The sequence below is a fragment of the Peromyscus leucopus genome, chromosome 2 (genome assembly GCF_004664715.2).
Source record: "Peromyscus leucopus breed LL Stock chromosome 2, UCI_PerLeu_2.1, whole genome shotgun sequence".
NCBI lineage: Eukaryota > Metazoa > Chordata > Mammalia > Rodentia > Cricetidae > Peromyscus > Peromyscus leucopus.
Genome location: NC_051064.1, coordinates 52,431,754 through 52,450,714, shown reverse-complemented (window position 1 = coordinate 52,450,714; position 18,961 = coordinate 52,431,754).

The following is an 18,961-nucleotide window of genomic DNA, read 5'->3' as shown; positions in this document are numbered from 1 at the left end:
GTTATATTAAAGTCTGTTTTTGCAGAGCCCAGACACTTTTGGATCTGGGGGTGTAAATACCTTTTAACTGTTATTGTTTCTTTACCACCTAGGTATATATTTGATGATCTTTGGACTCTGGCTCTATGGTATTCCTGTAACAATTAGCTGAGTAGTTAATTAGAAGAGGGAACCAGGAAGAGAAAAGCTTGTGGGGTGAGACCTCAATCTTCTGGAATTGGTGACAAGGCAGTGGATCCTGATGTCCTCTGGAACTTGAGAGAGAGCCGGGTCTGTCTGTGTCCCCGTGCATGAGAAGCACTGCGGGCCTGTCTGGAGTGAGGCACATGGGGGGAGCAAATGAACTGAAAGCTCCTACCTTAGCTGGGAAATCTCTTCCCATTAAGTAACCCTGAAAGTACAAGTAAGTCTGGTGAAGTGGGTAAGGCTATCCCCCTACCCAGACAACAGGGAAATGAGAAGAAGAGGTGGGACCCCAAAACTCCCTCAGGACTAATTAAGTGGCTCAGTGTCCAACAGGAAGGAAATGGATTGCCCCCATGCTGCATCCTCGGTTCCCTGTGAGCCCATGGCCAAGCCTAGGAGGTCTACTGCAGGTCTTAGTTTGATGTCCCCATGCCACTGGGTGCATGGGGGCAGTCAGCTGACATCCTCCAGGTGGCACTTTGAACAAGGCTCAATTGATGGCCTGGCAGGGCTCCCACTAGCCTGTGTCATCTTCTAAAACAGGGACCTGGAAGCCTTACGCAGCTGCTCGGAAGGCATGTGCCAGCATTTGGCAATTCTGTTCACAGGGTTTTTTATCTCTCACATGGTACACCTTAAATGCCACAGCTGAAACTTCCGCCTGTGGGGTCAGGAGCCTTGCTCTCCAGATGCTTAAGTTTTAGCCCTGATGTCAGGGAGGTCTGGGGGACATGAGACGGATTTTATTCCGTGTCTTGAATTACCTTTTTTTTTTTTTTTTGATAGTTTGCTGATTTGAGGACAGCTTTAGGAAATCCTGCCAGGAAGCAGGTTGTAAACTGATCTTTGGCTAGAGAGCCATCCAGATTATTATGATCCCCATGTGGGTCCTGGTTGTAAACTTATTTGCATGCATCCTAGCCTGCTTCCAGACCTGTCCGTGCTTAGCGGCCCATCTGGTACCAGAGAACAGATAAGATAAGGTTCTTTGGAGTCAGAGATTCCTTAGGTTCAGGAATGCAAGTGGGCAGGAGAGAGAATCAGAAAGGAAGGGTTTGGAGCTGAGGTAAAAGTGTGGGGATAAGGTAACTCTCTTCATTTGTCCGTTCGCTGGTAGAAGTAGATAATTCCTGTCAAATATTGGGGTTCAAGCAGCCATTACGTGGCCAAATTTACTGGTATCTGGGGATATTTAAGGCATTTCTCAAGGAGGAATGGGACCAAGAGGAGGAAGCCTCCATGTCCCATGACTGCAGCTGAGAAGAAATTAAAATAGCAAATGGGATGCCAGGCTCCCATCTCAAGCGACCCGAGGATAGGTAATCTATGGACTGGCATAAATTAACAGCACAAATTACCCCACTTGTCATTACAGTAAGGGCAAGGGCTGGGGGCGGGGGTGCATACATACTCCCCAGGAGTCCAGACAGCATTCAATACTTCATCAAGAGAGAACATGTCATGGTATGCAGCCGAGGACCCCCCTGGCTCTAGAAATATAGCTCAGGCTACAGTCATGGTAAATGGCAGGGGACTGAAAAGGGAAAAACTCACCACCAATCTTGGTGGCCGGTGGGTTGTGAGGAGCGTCCCAGTGACTGGGCAAATGAAAAAAGTGGATCAAGTCCAGTGAACTGCGGTACAGGGTCCCGGGCACAGAGCCCCGGCTGCAGAGCGCCGGGAGAGCCTGCCTATCACAGCACCAATGTTGTTTTAAAAATAAAAGTGGCGCTGGTTGCCGTGTGGAAAGGTCATGAGGCACGAGCCACGACAAAACCCAGTATCAGAGCTTTATTAGGAGGAAAGGAGGGGGGACAGAAAAGAGTAACCAGGCCTGGGAAGAGGCACGTGCAGAAAGAGAGAGAGTGGGGGGCAGAAGGAAAGGAGGAGTCAGTGTCCGGCTTTTAAGGATTCCCGTGCACATGCACAGGTGGGTTTATGGAGCTACGCCACGCATGCGCTGATTGTGTGACCACACTGCACGCATTTTTGCAGTCACACAGCGTGCTGATGACGTAAGACCCCTCGCTTAGCTGCTTAACTGCGCATGCTGGAGGAACGGCAGAATCCTAACAGGGAGGGGGAGTCTAACACACGTAAGTCACAGGACTGTGGTGAGTGACTCAAATATTACATGTCATGTGACTATGAATGTCTCTGCATAACGTGCTTCATGTTATATATATATATATTCATGTCTGTTCCTGTGTGTGCCTCTCTGTTGGATGCTGGCAGAGAAAAGAGGGGACAGTTTATATTTCATCCTGTATCTGTGAATTTATGAATGCCATCCTGTGCCTTGCGCCTGGATGCGTCTCTGAATTCTGTCTGAGAATACCCCATGTGTGGGTTTCTCTACTTCTACTTGTATGTAATTTCCCCTTGTTTCCATGATTTCCTCCAGTCTAACACCTTCTCCACTTTAGAACACTCTCTTCATGTTTCAACTCATGAATAAGAATGGCTCCACCTTGGTCTCAGAATCCAATGTTTTAGGCTGAAATACACTTCAATCCTTTCACACTCTGAACCTGTCTTCCACCTCACCAAGACCTCCACCCCCTTACACCCCATTGGTCCCTCCTGGGATCCCTTCATGTCCCAACCTGCTCCTCCTACTGTACCCAAAATGGATGACCTGTAGCCACGACAGGGGCATTCCTCAGCCTGAGACAAGCTGCTTTTCTTCCCTTCTTACCAGAAATTCCTTGGGCTGGAGAGATGGCTCAGAGGTTTTAAGAGCACTGCTTGCTCTTCCAAAGGTCCTGAATTCAGTTCCCAGCAACCACATGGTGGCTCACAGCCATCTGTAATGAGATCTGGCGCCCTCTTCTGGCTTGCAGGGATATGTGCAGACAGAACACTGTATACATAATAAATAAATCTTAAAAAAAAAAAAAAAGAAAGAAAAGAAATTCCTTTCCAGCCATAGCATCTTTCCTCACCCTCAAGGTCTTGCCGTGAACTACCTCACAGATAAAGCCTTGATGTTAAAGGGTGTGAATGCCCTTCTTTTCTGACAGGAGCCATAGGCCTAAGCGACCTTGACACACATGCTGCCATATTTGGGCTTCTCTCCTCTTTTCTTAGATCTAGGCCTTGCTTAAGTCTCCATAGCACCAGAACCTCTTCTCACAAATGCCAGAACCTCTTCTCAGATATCAGGTGACCGAGCTGCAGTTAGGCAATTGGGCAGTTAGACAAGGGTAGATAGATAACCCCCGGAGCAACATTCCCTGCTGGCTGAACACCCCATGATTAAATTCCTTCCCTGCTGCACCCCCCTTTGCCCCTGCCTATATATGCCTTACGAGGAAAATAAAATTTTGGAACTTGATCAGACATTCTGTCTTGCTCTCATTCTTTGTGCCTCTCATCCCTCTCATTCGCTGGCCCTCCCTTCAGGTCATATTTCCTGCCTCTCCCACCCCAAATCCATCTACAGCTGCTGCACCCCTGTTTAGTATCCTCTCTCTTCACGTCCAAAGCTAGAGTCTACAGAAACAGCCCTATTCAGGAGGAGGTGGGGGGTACAGCTCAAAGGTAGACCATTTCCTACACTCAAGAGGCCTGAGTTCAGTACTCAGCATATACCCAACACACACACACACACACACACACACACACACACACACACACACAATTCACCTCCGACAGCCCTTTCTTAATAAAGGGAATCTCAACCCAAACCAGTTATAATCATAGGTGGAGAAGAAGAATGGGAATTGAATCCAGGCTTTGTGCAAAGACGGACTAGTGCTCTATCTTCCACTGTGCTACATCCTCAGCTCCCCAAACTAGTCATACAACTAGGGTGCCCAAAGCTAGACCATTTCTAGGACTAGCTAGATCATCTGATGTAGATAAATTTCTTTTTTGTTTGTTTGTTTTTGTTTTTGTTTTTGTTTTTCAAGACAGGGTTTCTCTGTGTAGTTTTGGTGCCTGTCCTGGATCTCACTTTGTAGATCAGGCTGGCCTCGAACTCACAGGGATCCGTCTGCCTCTGCCTCCCAGAGTGCTGGGATTAAAGGCGTGCACCACCACCACCACCACCACCACCACCACCACCACCACCACCACCGCCCCGGCTTGTAGACGAATTTCTAAGTGATCTTGTTAAATAAAGAACACGGGGCCAAATATAGGGGTGAAAGCCTTAGAGATCAGGGAAATAGTGAGAGCCACCACCACCTTACCAATGCCACGACTTCCTGTCTACCCAGGCTTTTATTCCTTGCTGTTCTGCCCATTGGCTCTTAGTCCAGCTACCTCACTTTCTTGTCACTGCCTGTCTGTACAGACCTCCAGGTCTCTATGGTTAGGACTGGGATTAAAGGCGTGTGTCACCATGCTTGTCTCTGTTCCCAGTGTGACCTTGAACACACAGAGACCCTGCTGCCAAGTGATCAGATTAAGGGCATGTGCTACCACTGCCTGAATTTTGTGTTAATGGCTTGCTATTTCCTCTGATCTCCAGGCAAACTTTATTAACATACAAATAAAATATTACATTTCAGCACAAATAAAGTATCACCACAATCAGATGCCACTTAGACAATCTGTCACTTCTGCCTCGCTTTCCACAGCTGTAAAATCAGATGTGAATATTCCCTTCCACATCTTTATGAGGAAGAGAAGCCATCAGATACCTAGAAAGTGTCTTGGTGGCTGGCTCTGAGGTTTTTCTTGCTCTTCAGAGCAGGTCTTATTCTCTTTGCAGCTTCACTGTCTCTGCTTCCTAGTCATGTTACAGAATGTGAAAGCCCACACCTCAGCCTGACAGGCCAGTTAGAACCAGAATATTTTGCTCTTACCTTTTTAAAAAATTCTATTTTATGTTTATGAATGTGTACTACCTACCTGTATGCCTGGTGTCTTCAGAGGTCAAAAGAGGGTGTCAGATCCTCTGGAAGGGGAGTTAGGTGGGTTGTGAGCCACCACGTGGGTGCTGGGAACTGAACCCCAGCCTTGATCAAGAGCAGCGAGTGCTCTAAATTGCTGAGCCATCTCTTGAGTCTCTGCTGTCTCACCACTAAGAAAATCCGGTCAGGTTACCTGGAGTCAGTGTCTGCCCCTGGGTCATTTAAATACCATGGGAAAAGATAACTGATAAAATGTGCCTTCCAAAGCCGGGCGGTGGTGGCGCACGCCTTTAATCCCAGCACTCGGGAGGCAGAGGCAGGCGGATCTCTGTGAGTTCGAGGCCAGCCTGGTCTCCAAAGCGAGTTCCAGGAAAGGCGCAAAGCTACACAGAGAAACCCTGTCTCGAAAAAAAAAACCAAAAAAAAAAAAAAAAATGTGCCTTCCAGGCTGGAGAGATGGCTCAGGGGTTAAGAGCCCTGCTTGCTCTTCCTGAGTTTGTGAGTTCAATTCCCAGCAACCACATGGTGGCTCACAACCATCTGTCATGAGGTCTGGTGCCCTCTGCTGGCCGCAGGGATACATGCAGGCAGAACAGGATATACATAATAAATAAATATTTTTTTTTAAAAATGTGATTTCCATAACCCAATCCTGGATGTGGCTGGATGGGCACAGGAATAAAGGGTAATTGTGATGAGGCAGGATAAAAAAGTAGGGACATTTAAGGAGGACACTAGCAAGGGAATGGAGTTCTTTACCCTAGGACCTACTTTACACTTTCTGGTGGAGAGTCAAGAATTGCAGTACAAGCATAGTCAGGAAAGCTTCAAGGATATGTTGCTCATTTCCCGGACATATCTAAAAGTTTAAGAACAACAGATGAACTGTTTGCTTAGGGCCAGGTGTGTGGGTCTTGAGTGTACAAGATGGTATTCCTCTTAAGGCCAGGTGTGTGGGCCTTGAGTGTACAGATGGTATTCTTCTCTTATCCCTAAAACCTGAACAATGTGAAATGCCTCCTTACAATTTCATCCATAAAGGAAATTTTCTGAGATAAAAGAAACAATCAAACTAGTATTCCCTTTTCTTTTTGGTTCTATTTTTTAAACTGATTTATTTATGCTGGGTATAATGGTGCACATGCCTTTAACCCCAGCACTTGGGAGACAGAGGCAGGTGGATCTCTGTGAGTTCAAGGCCAGCCTGGTCTACAGAGTGAATTCCAGGACAGCCACAGCTACACAGTAATACCCTGTCTCAAAACAAAACCAAACCCAAACAAACAAAAAGATTTATTTCTTTTTATTTTCTGTGTGTGCGTGTATTGATTGCATGTATGTCTGTGCACCATGTGGGTGCCTGATGCTCACAGAGGCTGGAAGAGGATTCCCTGGAACTATAATTACAGCTGGTTATGAGCCATCATGCAGATGCTGGGAATCTAACTCTGAAATAGCAGTTAGTGCTTTTAACAGCTGAGCCATCTCTCCAGCTCTGTTGGGTTTGTTTTGCTTTGGTTTTTTTAATTGTTGTTTTGTTTTGTTTTTAGAGAGAGGGTCTTAGTGTGTAGCACAGACTAGCCTTGAACTTGCTGTAATCCTTCTATCTCAGCCTCCCAAATTCTGGCCTTATAATTATGAACTACCACACTCCATTTAGCTCATACTTCTTTATTTTTATAGATCCATTAAGCTTTTGGAATCACAGTAAGGCTGGATGCCATACAGGAATCACACTCTACCACACATCCAAAGAATGTGAGGGTTTCTCTTTTAAAGTCTTCGTCTACTAGTGGCTCACAGAACCCAGCAGGAGCTCACCCAGTCAGATTCCATCAGAGATGATGGCTTTCTGTGCATAGTAGGCAAGGACCTCTGTGAAGTTTCTGCATTGTCTTGTAGATGAGAGCTTTGCATGGGCTGCAGATGTCACACCTAAACTCATGAATGAATTTTTCTCATCAGCATCACCTCCTCACCTCCCTTCTTTTAGCACATTCTAAAACGTAATTAGCCAGGCACTTTTCCAAGCAGAGATAGGCAGATCAATGAGTTTGAGGCCGGCCTGGTCTACAGACCTCGTTCCAAAACAGCCAGGGTTACACAGAGAAACCCTGTCTTGAAAAAAAAAAAAACAAAAAACAAACAAAAAAAAAAAACAAAAAAAAAAAAAACCAACGAAACAACAAAGAACCCAAACAAACCAAACAACAACAAAATGCCCCAAAACTTGCGTGCATACATTTGCAGAGGTCAGAGGACAGCCCACTGGATCCTCTATTCTTCCATCACATGAGTCCAAAGGATGGAACTCAGGTTGGCAGGCTTATTGGCAAGCATCTTGACTCACTGAGCTGTCTCTTTGGCATTTAAATTTAATTTTTAAGTGTTTTCCTAATCTTTGAACCTGGTTGTAAATTGCACCCTTTGAAAAATGTAATTTCAGCCGGGCGGTGGTGGCGCACGCCTTTAATCCCAGCACTCGGGAGGCAGAGCCAGGCGGATCTCTGTGAGTTCGAGGCCAGCCTGGGCTACCAAGTGAGTTCCAGGAAAGGCGCAAAGCTACACAGAGAAACCCTGTCTCGAAAAACCAAAAAAAAAAAAAAAAAGAAAAAAGAAAAAAGAAAAATGTAATTTCAAATGCCACAAAATGGGGCTGGGGATGCGGCTCAGTTGATAGAGTGTGCTAGCATGCACTCCGGTTCAATCCCGTGCACTGCGGAAACCAGGTGCAGTGGTGCATGTCTGTAATTCTAGCCCTTAGGGAGTGAAGCCAGAAGGACAAAGAGTCTAAGATCACCTGAGATACATAAGACATTGTCTCAAATAAAGGAAAAAGCCACAAAACATACATATAGCTATTATTGAGATACTTAAGCCCCCCCATCTCTTTTTCTGCCTGCACTTCAGATTTATGTATACACTTTTTAAATTTTATCTCTTTTTAATAAATCCAACTTTGTTTCATGCTGACTCATTCTGAAAATCTCTAGGTAAAAAACAACAAACAAACAAAAAAGAACAAAAACAAAAAACAACCAAACAAAAACAATCGAACAAAATAAAACAAACACCAACAAAAGCAACTGAGTTTCACCCGAGTAGAGGCTGCAAGAGAACTCAATAGGCTGCAGGTGACAGTCGCCTTGGGCTGTGTGTCCCTCACTGCTGCTGACGGTGAGCTTGCCAGATAACCCCCCAAAATTTACCTTTGCAATTAGAGAGACAGAGACAGAGCGGTCCTGCTCTTCTGTGGGCGGGGCAGTGTGAGGAACGAGGGTGAGGGTTGAACCTCTCCCTCACCGAGCCAAAGGAGCGAAGGAGAGTGGAGAGCGAGGCATTTTGGATGTACGAATTTTGTGCCCAAAAGTCCCTTGAGGCTGTAGGAAAAATAATTTGGGGAAGAGAGCCAAAGGTGCCATTTAAGACAAGCCTGGGAAATCCCTGTAGTGAAAGTACAGGAAGCTGCTGGGCTCCGTGTGACCTGGCCCTGTGGATTCTGTTTGCTCAGATCCCAGATTACGGGAGTGCAGCGGGAAGATCAGAAACCACAAGTGCCAGCAAGTCCTGGCGGGGTAACCAGCCTCACATTCCAGCGTCCGTCTGGGCAAGGACCTTCTGTGGGAGTAAATGAGGCGCTGGCCATATCCTTCATGTGGCTTTGTGTCATAGACGCTGAATCGGCCAGTGGGACACACATAGGGATCCTGGGGGCCGAGACAAGGTAGAGGACCACAGGAGGGTCAGCCAGCCACCACCTGCTGACACATGAACAGGATGCAAACTGTTCTGGAGAGCAGCATCTTATTAAAGCATGTCGTGCTCCCTCACTCCAGAACCAGCTAGTTCTAGACCCCCCCCCCTTTTTTTTAACTTCCACTGCTCATTTTCTCTTTATGTGGGTGGGGGTGGGGGTGGGAGAAGCCAGGCGGTGTGGTGCACGCCTTTAATCCCAGCATTTATGAGGCAGAGGCAGGCAGATCTCCATGAGTTTGAAGCTAGCCTGGTCTACAGAGCAAGTTCCAGGACAGCCAGGACTATACAGAGAATCTCTGTCTCGAAAAACAAAAAAACCAAAAAACAAAAAAAAAAAAAAAAAAAAGAAAGAAAGAAAAAAGAAAGACAGACAACAGAAAGACTTTGACTTCTTTCAAAAAATTTTAAAAAGATTATGTTTTTAAATTATGTGTAGGTGTGTGGGGTAGTTTGAACGAAACTGGCCCACATAGGCTCATAGGGAGTGGCATTATGTGAAAGAATTAAGCTGTGTGGCCCTGTTGGAGGAAGTGTGTCCTTAGGGTGGGCTCTGAGGTCTCAGAAGCTCAAGCCAGGCCCAGTGGCTCACTGTCTCTTCCTGCTGCCTGCCGATCCAGATGTAGGACTGTCAGCTGCCTCTCCTGCACCATGTCTGCCTGCGTGCTGCCATGCTTCTTAACGTGACGATAATGGACTGAACCTCTGAAACTGTAAGCTAGCCCCAATTCAATGTTTTCCTTTATAAGCATTGCCGAGGTCATGATGTCTCTTCATAGCAACAAAACCCTAAGTAAGATTGTCTGTGTGCCTCTGTGTGCGTGCGTGCGTGCGTGTGCGTGCATGCCTGCGTGCCTGCGTGCGTGCGTGCGTGCGTGTGTGTGTGTGATTGCCATATGCACAGGTACACATGAGAATGTGGGCATGTGCATATGAGTGTAGGTGCCCTCAGAGGTAAGAGGCATGAGATCCCCTGGAGCCTGATTGTTATAGATGATTGTAAGCTGCTATGTTGGTGCTGGGAATCGAACCTGGGTCTTCTGGAAGAGCGGCAGGTGCTCTTAAGTGCTGAGCCATCTTCACAACCCCAGAGGTGTGACTTCTTACTAAATGATGATGTCACACTCTTCTGTGGTGTTTACTATATGCCAGATAGGTTTGACATGTTTTATATGTAACAATTCATTTGATCCTCAGATTTGTTTGTTTGTTTTTCAAGATAGGGTTTCTCCTTATAGTCCTGGCTGTCCTTAAAACTAGCTCTGTAGACCAGGCTGGCCTCGAACCCACAGAGATCTGCCTGCCTCTGCCTCCTGAGTGCTGGGGTTAAAGGTGTGTGCTAGCATTGCCGGTCCGATCCTCAGGAACTTTGAGATCCTTATTTTACAGACAAGGAAACAGAAGCTCCTAACGTCACACCCTGGGATTTCCAACTAGGCCCCTCTCGGCGCAGCTGCTCAAAGGCAGTGGGTATTGATTGGTTAGGCTCTTTTGGAGGCCTCCTGAAAGCTAGATCACAGGAGAAAGGGGTCTCAAGGGTGGAGACAGGACTAGAAGAAAGAGGGAGAAGCCATTGAAATCTGAGAGCAGGCTCCACAGGCCAGACGGGCTTTTGTTTGTTTGCTTTGGTTTTTCAAAGACGGGGTCTCATTATGTAGCTCTGGCTGCCCTGGAGTTCTTCTCTATGTAGACCAGGCTGTCCTGGAACTCACAGAGGTCCACCCAACTGCTGGGATTAAGGGTGCACAGGACTAGCGGAGGAGCTCTTAGAGGCCTGGAAGTGAGTGAGGTTCTCTCGAGTTCGGGGTGTCCCAGCATTCTTGGCAGCAAGGAGGAACCAAGGCTCCCCTTCCGTATGTCTCTGTCAACAGACAATATCATGTGTCCTCTCCGCCCTCCGGTGCGTGCACGGGCTTTGTCCCCCTTGACTGAACCTTTTCTCTCAGCTCAAGCTGCCTTCGGCCTCAGGACCTGTGCCCAAGTTCCTTGGTGTCCCTGCCCCCTCCAACTGCTCAGCTTTCCAAGCCTGAAAAACAGAAGAGCCGAGCTGTGCTTGTGAGACGGGGGGGGGGGGGGGGGGGGGGGGGGATATGATATGATGCCGGCCAGTTTATGATCTGCTCTTGGGTCTCATGTCTGTACCACTTGTCCAACAGGTCGGGACCAACCGGAAGTTCGAAATCGTAAGGTATAAAGCATGGTCACCAGGGATGAGAAGACACAGCCACATTTTCTAAGACACTCGCTCAGCCACAGCACCGCCTGGTAGACATGCAGATGAACTCTGCATGTCCTGTCCAAGCATCGTATCCTCAGCTTTCCTGCCAACCCCAACTCCTTGTATTCTGAGAAAGGCTTGCCAGCCCGTTTTCCTCCCATGGGTCTAACTACTAAGACAGTGAGAACGGAATCTCCAGCCTCTGCTTTGGATATTTCTGGAAGAAGGGAAGAGAGTGGGGTTAGGGCAGTAGATCGATGGCAGAGCCCTTGCCAAGCAGAGCCCTGCATTTAGCATCCTTATCGGTGAGATGTTCAAGGCTCCCAACTCCAGTGTGCCTCTGTCAACACATTCACCTGTGTCACGTGTCCACCACCAAACAAGCCCCAACTAGGTCCCACAGCTGAATTGGTTTTCCAGAAGCTCAGAGTCCTTCACTGAGAGATTTGGGTAGGGTTTTCCAATTCCTCCTCTCTCCTCCCTAGCCCAGAAGGTGGGGCTCTCAGCACTCCCCACCGACTTACGAGGGTGGGGTAGGGTGGCAGACCAGGAAGACGTCCCACAGGCTCTGTCTCGTCCTTGCCAGATGAGCTGCAGCTGTGGGCAGATTCTCAACGTGGTCCTCCACTGCCCCAGGGGGCATAGCCATGTGGCCTAGTCAGCCACAGCCAAGTTCCATTCCTGTTGCCAGGGATGGCCTGAGCTCAACAGAGAGCATGTGAGGTTGCCTTGGCCTGTGCATCAGCAGGAATGAGGGGCGGGGTGTGTGTGCCTGTGACGTCTGGGGAAAGGCGTTGCTTTGATAAGACCGATCTGTGAGGAGAAACTCCCCCTTTCACTCTGGGATCAGGGACACAGTGCAACCTCTGAAGGGAACAGGCTTGTCCTTTGAGAGTTGCAGGAAAGCATATTTTGTTCCAAGTTAAAACAGATGGCTTTTATCCATGGACATTAAAAAAAAAAAATGAGGGTCCTTTGTCAGGGATCCCAGGCCTGGGCTGGGAAATGAACATTAAAAGCAGGAGAAAGTTGTGTTCTGCCGCGAGCCGGTAGAATTGTGTGATGGTTTTTCTCTAGACTTGGACTCATGTTAGGAGAAGCTGGTCTAGATCACAGTAAGGGAAGCTTTTCTGACTGTTGAGACATCTGGAGGGTCACAACAGTGGCTTTACTGTGGCTGCCCTGCCCTCTGCTGGCGTTGAGAAGACTTGGTTAAGTGGAGTTCTGGAAGGGATGCCATCTCATTTGTGTTATACAAATCATGTGGAGGGGCTCTGAATCAGTAGCCCAGGTTATCCTCAGATTTGGAGTCATCCTGCCTCAACTTTTCAAATGCTGTCTTTTCAAGTCCGTGCCATTTCCATCCCGCTTGTTTGAGTTTCCTTCCTTCCTTCCTTCCTTCCTTCCTTCCTTCCTTCCTTCCTTCCTTCCTTCCTTCCTTCCTTCCTCCTTCCTTCCTTTTCTTTTTCTTTCTTTCTTTTTTTTGGACAGGGTTTCTCTGTGTAGCCTTGGAACTCACTCTGTAGACCAGGCTGGCCTTGAACTCACAGAGATCCACCTGCCTCTGCCTCCCAAGCACTGGGATTAAAGGTATGAACCACCACTGCTTGGCTTGTTTGATTTTCTATATCCATGTTTGGATTGTGTGGTAGTTTGAATATAATTGGCCCCTATGCACTCATAGCTTGTGGCACTATTAGGAGGTGTGGCTTTGCTGGAGCAGGTGTAGCCTTGTTGGAGGAAGCATGTCAGTGTGAAGTTTTGAGGTCTCATATATGCTCAAGCCACACCTAGTGTCTCAGACTGAAAAGTTTCCATACTCCGGTATTGGGTTTCTCTACCGATGCAATAAATCAGATCAGGCCAAATTAATAAGCCCAGGTTTAATCTGAGCAAAACATACCTGGGTGATCCCAGGAAAGAGGAGAAGCTACAAGGGGAACCATGAGGGCAAGTCCATGGGTCAGACCTTAAATATCATCTGGGGGTGAAACTGCTGCTTGGCTGGCTTTCTTTTGGGTGGGATTTAGAAGGGGCAGCTCCAGGGGAGATCCTTAACGCCCCAACCTTTTTGGGTATATATAAATGCCAGTGCAAGTCTGGCTACTTCCTGCTGACAAGGGACGACATGGGAAGGGGGAAAGTCAGGAGTTGTTGGGGTCATGATCAGCGGGAGGTGTTGGTGAAGAAGCATTTGGTTAGCTGCCATTGTAGAGACCTCAGGAACCTGTTTCTTGAGGTGACGCATAAGGCAGGTTGCTAGGCAGAAAAGTAGATTAATAACACCAGCTCTGTGAACAGGGCTAGTCGTGGGAAAAAGAATGGAGCAGACATGTGCCCTGGTTGTACAGAAGAGGCAAGGGTGAGTGAGCCAGATGAAAGAGCAGATATGCCCTTGAATCTGGAGTGGTGGCACCAGCACTGATGTTCCAGGAGTTTGCGGGGGATGGCATGCCAAATTCAGGGATGACGTGTTCAGGAGTACCTGACCCATCACATCTGCTGTTTCCCTCTATCCATTCTGTAAAAGTGTCAACAAGAGTTAGGGGATAACAGAACTTTTCATGAGTGAGCATGTGGGTGAAATCAACCTGCCAGTACTTGTCTGGTTAGTGTCCTCGGTTGGTGCGGGGGCTGGCATATCTGGAGGGCTCCCTGTGGCTTGGCCTTGGCACAAGTCTGACAGGAGGGGTGGACCTGTTTAGGGACTGATCCACCATGCCAGATTCCTTGATACAGCAGCAGAACTCCCTCCCAGGAACCTGCAAGTGTCTGTAAAACAACTGGAACAGATAAAAATCCATAGAAATTTAAGGACTCCTAAAAACTGTTTGTAGTCAGTGCTACCACGAAGCCTGTGAATGAGGCACACCTGTCTGTACTTTTAACAGGACACTTAACAAATGAGCTACCAATGTGCTTGTAGCCTCGGAGGTCAGGGAGAGAGCTGTTAAAATGGCAAATCTGTCAGTCCCCTGGTCATCAAACACCATCTGATCTGGATCTGAGAAGGATAAGCAAATGAGCTTTCCAGCCCCCTCGGCAATTCCAGGTTTCTCCGTGGTCATTGTGGGACTGAAGTCCCAGAAGCAGTGACTGTCTCCAGCTGCCAAGCCAGAAGATCTGACAGACTTTTGTGTGGGTAGGGATTTGGGGGAGAGTGACCTACCTTGACTTGGCAAAGCTGGGTATTCGATCCCCCAGTGTCCTGTTGTCCAGTCTGGGCAGGGTTTTGACAGTGGCTTAAAGTGCAAAGCAGTTTCTTGCTGGGTGGCTGGCTTTGCCACATTTAAAGTAAGCTTCCAGGTGGAAGTTCCTCAGTAGCCATCCTTGGAGGAGATACTGGATGCTGCTAGGAGCTGGCATGTCTCTATCATGAGAAGCTATTTTATTAAAATGCCATATTCTCAGATCTCTGAAGCACTTGAGGATCAGGGTATAATTATCTGTTAAGCATATCTGAATTAGACAAATCACACTCAACACTACTGTTTCCCATGCCCCTTCTAGTATGGCCCATTAAGCAGCGCTGAAAACATTCCACTGCTTTCCTAACCCAAAGTAACAAAGTCCAAATTCCTCCAAATAAAAACTTGGTCTGGCCTATCACAACAATACCCCAGTCCCTGGTACCAACTTCTGTCTTAGTTAGGGTTTCTATTGCTGTGAAGAGACATCATGACCACGGTAACTCTTATATGGGAAAACATTTCATTGGGACTGGCTTACGGTTTCAGAGGTTTAGTCCATTATCCTGGTGGGTGGAGTCCAGGCAGATATGGTACCGGAGAAAGGGCTGAGAGTTCTACATCTCGACCTGCAGCCAACAGGAAGCGATCTGTCTCACTGGTCGTTGCTTGAGCATATATGAGACCTCAAAGCCGGCCTCCACAGTGACACACATCCTCTGACAAGGCTATACCTCCTAATAGTGCCACCCACCCCTTTGGGGGCCATTTTCTTTCAGACCACCATGCCTCCACCCCTACTCCTGGACTATAAAAGCCCTTATCTTCCCCATGTCCAATACTGACCCCTCGAACCTAACCTGAGGAAGAGGCGGCCCGTGTACATGAATACAAAAAGCTTGCTTCAGTTAATTTGGCCATGATGGTTTGGGCTGGTGGTCTTTCTCCTTCCAGTAACAGTTCTGCTGAGGTTATTTCTTTTGAACCAGCACTTACCGCCCATAATGGGAGGTGACCAAGCACAGGGTGGTGGTGGTGGCATGCTTGGGGCCCTAAAGCAAGACCTCTTAAATGGCTGGGAGGCAGCTGGCCAGGCGGTTACTTGCTTGAGGGAGAAGCTGGTCTTCTCCACCCCACCCTACACACCACAGGAGTCCCCCAGCTCCATCTGCTTCCTGTCACTTGGTCTGCATAGATGGGAGACATGAAGAGTCCTGCAAAAACTGTTAAGTCTGAAGATGCCAAAGAAGCACCGCATTAGCTTCCCCAGAGGATGAGATGTGGCCCATGATGCTCATGGATCCCTACAGGCTCCAATTGCCAGGGCCACACAGCATGGAAGCAGCTGCAAGATCCTATCCCTCCAAAGGCCTCTGCCCTACTCAGTGCTCATCAACCTCCTCCTGTCAGCTCTGCTAGACTCTGTCAGTCGGGTGATATCTTGATTGCATTCTGACAATAAAGCTTGCTTTGAGTCAGAGGGCGGAGCTGGCCACTAGCTGACCAAAATTAACCACAGAGGTCTTGGAGGACTGAAGACAGATAGGAGACAGGAAGTAGTATGGTGGGGCTGAAAGAGAATCTCAGCCCTTTTGGATGGAGAAATGGAAGAGATGGAAGGTCACTGGTGGCTTATCTGTTGCTTCTCTGATCATTCAGGTTCTTACCCCGATATCTTTATTTATTGATAATGAATAATTAGATAAACACTTCACTGGTCATCTGCATTTCAGGGAGAAGCCCATTCCAATGTGTCCACTAAAGGAAATGCCAGGACTTCCCCTCATCCAAGAAGATGGCAGCTATGTTACATGGCCGTAGACTAGCCTGAGGAGAGAAAGCCCCTCCATGGTTTCAGAGAAATTATAAAAGATTGTCTCCTCAAGGCCAGAGTTAAAGGTTGAGCTGCTCCCTAATTCAGATACGGAACTTGTTACTGATGGGAGACGAGCCCACAACAGGGGAAACATCCCCTCACAACTAGAGACTCAGTACAACAATGCACAGAAAAAGAAACTACCCTGGAGGTGCACGCTTTTAATGCCAGCACTGTCGGATCTTGGAGTTGGAGGCCAGCCTGGGCTACAGAGTGAGTTCCAGGACAGGCTCCAAAACCACACAGAGAAACAAACCAACCAGCCAACCCAGCAGTGGTTCCTAAGAGTACATACTTTGCCTACCCTAAAGCTATTTACATCTGTCTAGGAGACAGTTGCAGACTGGTATTCTTGGCCCCTCACTTAGATGTGCTCCCAGGAAGTGAGCTCCTGCAATACTTACACTAGTTCGATTCAGGAAATCAGAGAACTCCTATACTTTTACCAGTCCCACTAGGAATGGCCCTGACAGGGTTCATGGCCGCCTCTATCACTGCAATAGGAATCCACAAGTTCAAGATAACCAGCTCTCTACTGATCAGTCAAGAACAGCACGAGAGAACGTCAAAGAGTTATTTAAAAGGATTGAGGCTGGAGGTACAAAGGAGCGGCAATGGAGTACCGTATGAACAACATGGGGACCCTGGCTGGCTCTGTTAGTGGGACCTCATAATGACAGTTTTAAGACTTCTATTAGGGCAATGCATCTTGAACACCCTGTCCAACCCTGCCCAGGTTCTTTAAACTAGAATGAAAGGAATAAACCTACAGATGATAGTCCAGGAGTGCCAACCCATTTCTTCAAGACAGATTCCTAAGCGGGGCAGGGGAATGCAGTAGAATCAGGTAGAAAAGACCCGTTGTTAGACACTGATTTGTGGATGTATTTAGTGAATCACTTAAAGCATGCTTGTACAGCCTCGTGCCAAGCATGACTTCACTTACTACCTGGGACAGAATGACCTGAAGAAATAGTTAATAGGTCTTTGCCCTTAGCAACCTAACCACAAAAGCTTACACAAGTCAACTGTGACAGGTCTTTAAAAACCAAAAGCTCCTGAGCTAACGGCTTGTATATACCTCTGTTTGCTTACCTGCTCACTTGCCCCACCTTGTGGTTTCAGAGTATAAAATAAAAATGCAAACTGGACTCAACTCTTTGAGGAGCAATCCTGGCTTTGGTCCACTGGTGAATGAACTTCCTAGCTGTCCTGGCTCTCATTGGTGCCAGAGTACTTATTCCTAAGAGACTCCTGCACCTTTATTACAGAGATTTTCGTTTATCCTTTTTTTTTAAAAACATAATTTCTTTATTGATTCTTTGGGAATTTCACATCATGCACCCTAATTTCGCTCACCTCCTGGTCCCCCATATCCTCCCCTCACCCCTGCAGTGCCTCCCAAAAGAAAATTAAAAACAGCTGGGTGGTGGTGGCACAAGCTTTTCATCCCAGCACTCGGGAGGCAGAGCCAGGCCAATCTCTGTGAGCTGGAGGCCAGCCTGGGCTACAGAGCGAGATCCAGGACAGGCACCAAAACTACACGGAGAAACCCTGTCTCGAAAATACAAACAAACAAACAACAAAGAAAATTAAAAACAAAAAGACAAAGTAACCAACCAACCAAACAAAACGGAAAACAAAACAAAACCCCTCCCCGCAAAAAAAAAACCAAAAACAAAAAACCAACCTCTTCTCTTCATCTTTCCCGCCTCTCCAACACCTCTTCATTCATCTGCTGGCATTGGGAGCTGCGGTGTGTCACAGTGTACCCTTTTGTCCAGTCAGCTTTGCAACGAGTCACTGGTTTGGTTCAAGGCCTCTGGTTTCTGGTGCACCATCATCACTGGATCCTCACTGGAATTCCTCTGGGATATCCTTAGGCCTCCCTGAGTCACGGAGACCCTGCGGGTATCGTTCCACAGGACCAGTCCCTATACGAGTTCCAGTAGGTCCTAGATGGGGTAGATGTTAGGGTGGGCCAACCTAAGGCCCAGCTGTGGGCCTGAGTGGTAGCTGTGCCGGTCACTCGTTGGGGCCACCTGCCTCAGGCGAGGAGGAGGCAGAGTCAGCTCCCCAATGCCCATGCCATCAGGGTCAGTTCATCCTCACCTGTGGTGAGGGGTGGGGCCATCTCTCTGGAGTGTGTTGGGGGGGGGCAGCTCTCCCGTGAGGATCAGGGCCAGCTCTCTTGCTGCAGTGTCCAGTGAGAGGCAGGGCCCGCGCAGGGCGGGGCCAGCTCAGCATGGCCCTCTGATTTCATCACGCATGGTTCCTATGGCCCCTGAGGTGACACAGGCCACAGACATCAACACAGAGCCCAGCTTATGGGAAGACAGTTGTTGCTCAGATGTCATGGCATTGGGTAGTAGTATGTGCCACCCAGATCCGTATGGCCCCAGCTGCAGCATGGCCTTTGGGCACCAACATGGCCCCAGGAGGCTGATCAGACACCTGGAAACCACATGGCCTTCAGTTGCAACACGGAGCCCTAGACATTGACTCAGACCCTGGCTGCTATAGGGCCATGGACTCAGACATGGCCCTCGGCAACGGCCCAGGCCTGAACAACACTAAGGCCCCAGGTGGCAGCACAGGCCACCCATACCAGTGTAGCTCCGGCAGCAGTCCTTGGACACCTACATGGCCACAGGTGGCGGCCCAGACACTGGGCATCCTTGTGGCCTTTAGTGGCAACGTGGGCCATGGGTGTCTGTCCGTACAGACCCTGGCTGTGGTAGGACCACAGACTCAGATATGGCCCTTGGCAGCAGCCTGGGCCTGGACGTCACCATGGCCCCAGGTGGCAAGCAGGCCTCCCACATCAGCCTGCCCTTCACTGCCTTCATTTCTTCCAGCTGCCTCTTTCCCCAGCGCA